The following is an 8,614-nucleotide window of genomic DNA, read 5'->3' on the forward strand; positions in this document are numbered from 1 at the left end:
TTAGCTTGTTGGACATAGTAACGATATTAATTTTTACTGTCACATTCGACGAATAGCTATGCGTGAGGCATTGATTTGTCGTAACAAATTACACATTTATGTCATGATAGTCCGTCTATTAATTAAATAAATGTACAAAAAATGTACAATTAAAGCCAAGCCTGCCTCTGCCTGAGTAAAACAGGTATATAAGGTAAATTAAATTAATTAATTAACTTCATGTATAAATAGTAAATCTATTGCGTATTTAGTATCAGTTATATAAAAACTAGTTACATATATTTAAGAGGATTAAATCCTGAATATTCTAAATATTTCGTTTCTACGAATAATGCTAATTTCCAATACCGTCGACACAATTTAAGAGAAGAGTATAGTAGCAAATAAATATATATTATGGAAAAAATAACATGAGTTCAGTAAACCTCAAAGCTAGTTCAAAACTTACATATATTTTGTGCTACTAAATCAACGAAACTATATTTTAAAATAAATAGGCACTTATATAAACATCAAAGATCCTTCATAAAATAAGAATCCAAAAAATCAGTAGCCTGATATGCAAGAACTCAATCAACTGTGATTTCTGATGAAAATTATTGTTGATTTTCCATTGTGTCATCAATTCTTTACTCATATAACGGTGAATTTCTTTGTGAATTAAATGTCGTTGTATAGAAAGCATGATACTTTAGAATTTCAATTCATAACGGTGAATCCCGTCGCAGCACAACGAGATCTGTAGCATCGGATGACAAAGCTGGCGCCTACGTGGCGCTTCCACAGTGACCGCAACTGTACTGATTGTACCTAAGAAGCTTACGCCCGAGGCTATTTGCGCGTATCAAGAAAATAACAATTATTTCAATTTCTCCGGAAATTTCGGGAAATTCTCTTTAAGTGCACTTCTAGACCACAAAGAACCTTCGTGTGCCGGGTGGTTCCCGGCACCAATAGAAAAATTAATACGACCACTTCATCATCTTTCCCATGAATGTCGTAAAAGGCGACTAAAAGATAGGCGTATAAACTTCCACTTCTTCCTTTAGGCGATATAATAATTAATATCACAAAACTGTGTCCACTGTAGACGGCATTTTCTATTCACTGTAACGTCGGACTAGTACGTCCCTACGACTGGAACCTTTGTTAAAGGAAGTATCCCCTTACGGCTTTGTCCAAAGGCTCGAGACAGGATGCACCAGCTAATTGTCCTGGTCTCCTGGCGCGGAACATCTCTTAGGTTTAAATAACTATCCCTGGACCATAAGCATCAGTCTTCTGACAAGTTCAACATACGAACTGTTGAAACCGCGAGTGTCTCTTGTGCGTTTAATTATAAAATAAAATTTAATTATTAAATTATAATTATTTGACTAAAACATTAAAATCAAAGTGAAACATAAAGATGATCACACCAAAAAATCTGTTACAAGAAGTTTTTAAGAATTATTAAATTAAATATTTAAAATAATAAACGTCGACAAAATATCTGTCTTCTGTTTAGTACGAAATACTAACGATACACGCAGAATTACGTTTTTTTACACATAAAAACATGCATTTTTGCGTAGTAGTAAGTAGTAGGTATACTCAGTTTCGAAAGAGTTTCATATAATCGTATTATAACTAGCATAGTTTTTATTTTATGTGAAGGCAAATAAGAGGATAATGTATTCGTCCCGCCCAAGTCTTTCGAAAATATACCAGTATTAGTAATAGATTAGACTAAATCTCCATAAATAACCTATTTGTAGGCCGTGAATTGTTTTGCTAGCCGTATTTTATCCATTGGAATAGAAAATTTGCAGATAAAATAATATTTACAACAGCGTTTATAATTTAGTTTCAATAGAAAAAGTCTAGGCCATCGTCTCCATAGGATTTTAAAAGGTATTGTTCTTTACACTAAAAGAGTCCAATGGGCGCCTGCGTCTCAAAATTAAAGCAAAGGTTTACAATGGACGTAGTTTTACGTTACAGATAAAAATATTTAACTGGTACGAAATTTTTCTTGAACTGACAAATATTTAAAGATATTGTTTACTTAACCTTTACTCATTCTATGCCTTAAATAAAAAAGAAATATACTAAATATATTTCCAAGAACTACATTTTTGGTTAAACTATATCTCCGTTTTAACCCTTTAAAATTAATCACCATAAAAGTAGTACTTACCCTAATTTGGTAACTGACGTGAGTTATAATAGTATAAACACACAATCACTATACTTAATAGAAATGTTGTTCCATTCAACTCGACTTCTATACACGACGAGTTGTAATGTCGTTGTTCATTGTTGGCATTATACCTTTGACACCAGCGCCAAGGCCGCGTCAGACAAATGTGAAATTCACACGAGATGTCAAACCGATCAATTTCCACGTCAAACTACACGTGAAAATATTTATGAACTTTATGAACACAGCTGACTTGCTGCGTTGCCATCTTGATACTTGCGCGGTAAAAAATAGGCTACGAGTAGTTTAATTGGTAGTTGTTAAGAATCCTTCTTTGACTTCGGAATTTTGTAGGTTTTAGAATGTTCAATTCACATAATAAAATCAGTTTATGAACTGCTCAACTGTCTACATTTTGATAATAATTTTAATCGGGATCAATGAAGCACATAGACTTCTTACACAATGTGCGTCTATCACTCTTAGTCCTGTTGCATTTCTCCTGCTGTTATTTATAGATTGTCTAAAAACTAGAACAGCAGGTGACCCGTTTAAAATAAATACAAGCTGTTCTGTGCAAAATCCAATGAACAATTAATACCAGAAGGAAAAGAACTGCAAATTGTACTTAAAGCTGTAGGCTTGCCTCCAGGCGGTTAAATATACAAAGTTTGCTAACAAATGTAAATTCCTTGGCCGGGACTCGATTCTGATCAGACTGAGTTCAGATTAACATAATATTGGTTTTATCTTTGAGCCAAGCAATGAATATAAAGTTGTAAGATTATATTGTTTACATTTTATCGCATTATTCCTTTGCAATGTTCCGACCTCTTTTGATTTGCTGATAAATAAATTTGATTTTGATAATTAAATTCTGATTCAAGAGTTAATCTAACAACTCTAATGAATAATTAATGCACTTACGTAAATTACAGTTCACGTATGCTTACTAAAATACTGAAGTGCTCCAAATACTTTTTCAAAATATATACTTACCTAGTTACATTAATTTTTTATAAACCATTTTCAATTTAAAAGGGGAATGAGCTTATTTCGTATGAACGCCTGAAATGAACTTAAGGCAAGCGGCAAACTATTATTATATTTCGCATCACGTTTAGACAAACGATCATCAGCTAGAACTGCGATAGCTAAATCTTTGGTTGAATATAGTGGCCATTAACTTAGAATATGAAAAATAAACTTACAATAATTCAAAGCTTTTGTGTAAAGTTTTATTTAAAAATAGTGGTGATACTAACATGAAGAATCTTATTTATTTTAAAAAATTTCACGTGATATTATATCGCCGCGTCTAGGTAGATTTACCTAAAATCCCTCATAAAAACAGTTTTTTTTATTTCTTAGAAGCAACAACTTCCAAACACTTTGCCTATACTTTCTATATCTTAATTCTTTATATTGGCAATAACTTGCGTATTATCTTAGGCGTCAACAGGACTTTTGGGTGAATAAAGTTGCCAAACAAATATTATTAAGATAGAATTTATTACAAATTCGCTTTGCATACTGTTGACGTATCCTCTTACGGTTGTCTATTTCAGTAAAAATCTTAAGGCTATGGTAACAGGGTGGCACGAACCTACTAGATAAGATTTCGTGCCCTTGTTACTGTTATTTTCAAAGGTTCATGAATAAACAATTTGTATTTCGTTGAACATTAGCCCGTACACTCTTAAAAATTCAGGAGCGGCCTGAACAGATTAAGTGACTTTGATATACCTACATTAAATAAATAGGCACTTAAAATATTAACGGGCATTTTATTTTTAATTTAAAGGGCAAAGTAAGAGAAAAGAAAATTTTCTATCCCGTTTACCTGGCCTAGATAATTCTCAAAGCATTTGCGATGCTAAAAGTTTATTTCTGTTTAACATTGGTTTTGTGGAGGTAATTAAAAATATTACTCACCTAGAGTATACCTAAGGTATACGAAAACTGAGTTCTTTTGTCTTGTCTATTTTGGAACATTCAACTGGAGTAGTAATTCGCAATGTTATTTACAATTGTTTTGTTTGAGAGCTGCCTGATAAAGGCAATCATAATCCTTCCATAGAGAAAATCTCATCATCCTATTTTATCGTAAGCGATTTGGGATTAATGAAGGTCCGAGTGGGTCATAGGGCCATACCTGAAAGCTATTATTACGTCGAAGTCCATATGTAAACGGCCTCATAACCGTATTATGTTACATGAAGCAATTATTTTCGTATTTAGTTAGTTATGCCGGGAGCGTTGCGAGGGAGGTGCCAGTGGAGAGGGGCAGATCGATACGCTGGACAGGTACACAAATGAAGGATTGTACGAAAGAATAACTCATGTTCGCTTTTTACCTGGAAGCAAGGCCGCAATGAGACCAGTTTCGTCCGAAAATCGGTCGTACTGTCCATCTGAATCTTTGAAATGACATGATTGGTTACATTTGGATTCCAAATACGTTTAGTTTACAACCTCAGATAGTCGTTCCATATGTTGGAAATACTAGCTAAGCTTTTAATGTGTTTAGTATATTCATGCCTTGCTTTCTACGTTCTAACTTATTAAATACTTACATGAACAAAAAACAAGCAAAACAACAGCCACTGTTACAAATTTTGAATCAATGACGCAGCTTATAATTGAAACAAAAACATGAGGTCCACAAGGAAGAACCAATTCTACATCCTTCATAACTTGTAGCAGGTAGGTTAGACGTAAGTAATGGAAGTGTTCAGCGTGGCTTGGGAGGCTCACGTCAAATGTCAATAGCAATCAGATACAGGCTACCAGGTGGCTGGCAAAATGGTTTCTATTTCGGATGCGACGGCCAATGATAGTGGTCGAGGCGCCGAAATATTAAATCAACATACATGATCAAACTAATAGCGTAATCTTCTTTGTAATAAAATGAAGGTAGTTGGATAACTGTCACTATGCATAATACTCGTAGTATGGCAGGAAAAGCACCGAGTCATCGCTAAGATTCGCTAGGAACTGTTGGATGGAACTAATGCAGCCGAAAACATTTAACCGGCGGCATTTAGTTATGGTGGATTAATTTTTTTGTAAATAATTTTCTAGACTACCTAATTTAAAAATTAAAACGAATTTTTCATCGAGGTAGGTTCGAATTCCAACGCATATTATATTTATATATGTTTCGGTTCTGAGTGTGTTGTGTTTGTTAGTTACATTTAACGCTGTGACAGTAGCTTTATTTGTTCCATTGATAGATGAAACGACTCTTTATTTGTCAGGTTTGTTTGTTGCATAATTTAAATATTTCTGAGAAAATTAGGTTACTCAGGGATATAACACTAAGCAGTAGGTAAACATATTAACGAAAGATGAAAAGGTTTTACGGTATTCTTAACAATTGTGTTCTGTCGAATGCTCGCAATAAATCAAGCTTACGAGTGTATGGGAGAGGGATTTATTCATATTTCGGTATATGTTTATTATAAGGAAAAGCTGTTCAGTATGCATTGCCATACCCAACCCTATTACCTCATGATTTGTACTTTATTTGTGCTGACCTTTTATTGTAACACTTTGGTAGACTAATACTATAAAGCCTAACAATGAAAAACAAAAATGAACTTGTTTGGATATAGAATCGTAATCCTTGACAAAGCGGCAGGACGTGGATATAAAAAGTTTGCTAACCGAAATTGACGTCAGGGACCCACCAATCACAGTAACAGTCCTTTGATGTCGTCCTTGAAATAAGATTTAATAAATTTATTCTCCATAAAATGTCATTTAGGAATATAAAATGAAGACGGATGAATCTAGGCATATTATCTTCATGTTTCGATTTTTATTCAAATTTAAGATTTTTATTGATATTCAGAGATTGCTTTATTTTTAATGAGAGATCGTAAAGATGCCAGTTGTAATATTTGTAACTTTTTGAAAAAGGTGAAGAGAGAAAATAGGAAAGCGAATATAGCATTATTCTAGGGCAGTTATCAATCTTAATGCCGCATAAACTCGTACATAGTAATTTCATTTCTTTGTTACCTACCGTCCCGCATTCAAATTAGCATTTTGCTCGTCAGTAGGGAAACACTAGAATTTATGTTTTGTATAATACACCGTTTATTAAAGAATTATTCTGCTTTCATTTGTTATTTTTAAACTAGGTATTCTGGTTTTTTGTTTTGCTTTCTTTCTTATTATGGTGTTAGGTACACCTACAGTTTTTCTAAACGAAAAGATATGTACGTTTTGCGCTTTGATCCTAACACTTTATTCATATTAATAAAAGCCATAAGAAATGAACAACGTAAAATTGAAGTTCTGTATTTACGTTCGTAAAAATTCCGTTGGAGAATTACCTGGTATAATTAGGGTATCTAGTATACTCGTATACACTGTTGCTATATATTCTTTGTTTTATTAAATTTTTTTTACGTTCGCTGTGGAGACAATGGGTCCCTGGGGCCCAGCAGCTAAGATATTTTTGAGGGTCATTACAAAGTGTCTCATCAAGGCCAGCGGTAACCCGAGGGCGGGGACCTTCTATGCCCAAGAATTAGTCTGGCTATTCAGCGAGGAAATGCTTCCAGCATATTGGGCGCTTGTGGGGCGATGTGATGCTTTGGAAGAGATTTTTTTCTCTTTTTTTTAATAGAGTTATATTATTTATAGAATAGTTCTGCACAACTTCAGGAATATAGATTTCTTTAGTGTTTGTGTCAATAAAAAATCTGCAACATGCACAAAGTTAAGTGATTATAAACGTGCGTTTTATGCTCTGTGGCGCCAGGAAGACACAAGATGTGAAGATGACCCGACATCGCATCGAGAGGAAGTCAGAAGAGAAGTCATAGAAGCAATGGAAGGCTTCAAATCCATAATTTGACAACTGACTTCGCGTGTGTGGATAGAGTGATACAATCTCTAGCACCATTCGAATTCAGTGCTCGAATTTGGATGATCATCAGTTAGTGTTCTTCAAACACCAAGCGTTTTACTATATGTGTATGTTCTAAGTCTATTTATTAATTTATTAATAGCAGTTTAGTACTATAAAGTAGTTTATCTAAGTTCTGTAGCTTGTATAATGTACCTATCGTGCCTCCTTGTTCCCTGCGACTGAAGCGTTGCAGCAAGATTCTCAATCTATTATGATCTTCTGCATTAAGAAGAGCTTCGGGACTTTCGATCACCTTGTTAGACTCCTTCCCCTTGGTCTTCTACTACGAGGAAGGAGCATCAATTCCTTTCCAGTTATTATCAGTTTTTTAAGATTGACAGAGTAGGTAACTAACATTTAATGATATATTTATCTACTGATTTTACCACGTCCTTTTATAATTTATTCCCGTGTTTACTGGTACAGCATAGGATACAACGGGGAATACGGTTAGATAACGATGATGGAATACGTGATAACATGTCGGTATGTCTAATCATAGCGTATTCCCAACTGCACTGTCCAGCTGAAAATTAAAGGTCAATATGATTTGTGTGAATAATATGTGTTAGAAATTTTTGAATTGTATATTCAGTTCGTATAACTTTTGAACGATTTAGTAGAAAACAGTAGGCAATGGCATCTTTATAATTTCTAAGCCATCCAGCTGTATGTGTGGAAGGTCATGGAACTATTGGAGCTGCTTTCCTTGTGGTGATAAAGACATGATAGTTAAAAAAAACACCCTTTTTCATAATTTCGTTTTCAACTTGTTAGTATCAGCGAATGTATTTTTCTTAATATTATAAATTATTTTTTCAGTTTTGCTTAGGTACTTATTTTTAACATACATATATATTTGTTTAGTTATAAGGATATTGCCTTGCTAATGTAAAGAAGAATATTATATTTTTCAGGATGTGTGTATGTTTAAATAATAAAACAAAATTTATGTTGTGTATTTTTTTATTTATCGACATCTTATTACATAACATTTAAGTGCATAAATAGGAAATCGTTATGTACATAAATTTGTAACCAAGATATATAATTATAGCGTTAACATCATGACGACAGCCAGCTGCCTTATTAGATACTAAAAAATATTCTCATTGCATTTCTTAAGTTAAATAATATCTCTATCTGTAGGTAGGTAAACTCATTTTAATAGCTTATCAATTTGACGTAGATTGAAGAACCAGGTAAGTGGTAGTGCAAAAAACTTTTAAGTTAATTTAGGTAGGATTTCAGTATCTGAATTAAGTACATTTAAAACCTTAAATAAAAAGAGTGAAAATGATCCAAAACGTCTCTTGTAAAAAAAGACGTTAAACTGATTATTGTTTGTCACGACACTTCCAGTAATTGATCAATCATAAGACAATTAGTTGTACTTACATTAATCCCAGCGCTATTGTTTATTTCTTTAATAACACAAAAACACTTAAGTAAACGCGATACAATTGGGATAGGAGAATGAAAACTGTCGAGACTGCAAGGTCACAAAA

At 33.4% G+C, this 8,614-nt stretch overlaps 1 protein-coding gene across 1 annotated transcript in view; it reads right to left on the bottom strand.

The window, feature by feature from the left end:
• The window catches only part of LOC106133668 (calcium/calmodulin-dependent protein kinase type II alpha chain), a 47,839-nt gene extending 45,553 nt beyond the window's left edge, over positions 1–2,286 (bottom strand). Inside the window, exon 1 of the mRNA XM_060944988.1 lies at positions 2,180–2,286. The gene's annotated coding sequence lies outside the window, so the exon portion shown is untranslated. The remainder of the gene's footprint in view (positions 1–2,179) is intronic.
• Positions 2,287–8,614: the final 6,328 nt, after the last annotated feature.

Source organism: Amyelois transitella, chromosome 7 (genome assembly GCF_032362555.1).
Source record: "Amyelois transitella isolate CPQ chromosome 7, ilAmyTran1.1, whole genome shotgun sequence".
In the NCBI taxonomy this organism is placed as follows: domain Eukaryota; kingdom Metazoa; phylum Arthropoda; class Insecta; order Lepidoptera; family Pyralidae; genus Amyelois; species Amyelois transitella.